Source organism: Microtus ochrogaster, chromosome 7 (assembly GCF_000317375.1).
Source record: "Microtus ochrogaster isolate Prairie Vole_2 chromosome 7, MicOch1.0, whole genome shotgun sequence".
Taxonomy (NCBI): Eukaryota; Metazoa; Chordata; class Mammalia; order Rodentia; family Cricetidae; genus Microtus; species Microtus ochrogaster.
In genome coordinates this window covers 29197772-29198262 of record NC_022014.1, presented here as the reverse complement: position 1 = coordinate 29198262, position 491 = coordinate 29197772, and the positions used below count along the sequence as shown (strand labels likewise).

Here is a 491-nt window from a genome sequence, read left to right as displayed (position 1 = left end):
TCCTCCTCCTCCTCCTCCTCCTCCTTCTCCTCCTCCTCCTCGCCTCAGCATCTCTCCAGGGGACATGGAGCTTTCCTTTCCTCGCATTCCTTTCTTGGCTTTTGAAAATAATCCTCTGAATCTAGGCGCAGTGGCATATGACCTAGTCCCAGCTGCTCGGGAGGTTGAGGCAGGATTGCTTAAGGCCAGCCTGGGCAGCATAGCATGACTCCTTTTCACAAACAAAAACAGTCCAGTGGGGTGACACACACCTCTAACTTCAGTGCTGGGGAGGCTAAGACAGAAGGAACAAAAATTCAAGGCCATCCTTGGCTACATAGTAAGATTCCTCTCTCAAGAAAAGAAAAGGGGGGCTGGAGAGGTGGCTCAGAGGTTAAGAGCACTAGCTGCTCTTCCAGAGGTCCTGAGTTCAATTCCCAGCAACCACATGGTGGCTCACAACCATCTATAGTGAGGTCTGGTGCCTCTTCTGGCTTGCAGACATACACACA

General features: G+C 51.3%; 1 protein-coding gene across 1 annotated transcript in view; it reads left to right on the top strand.

Annotated features, from left to right (window-relative positions):
- Tp53 (tumor protein p53) overlaps window positions 1-491 on the top strand; it is a 13581-nt gene that overhangs the window by 8554 nt on the left and 4536 nt on the right. The window lies entirely within an intron of this gene.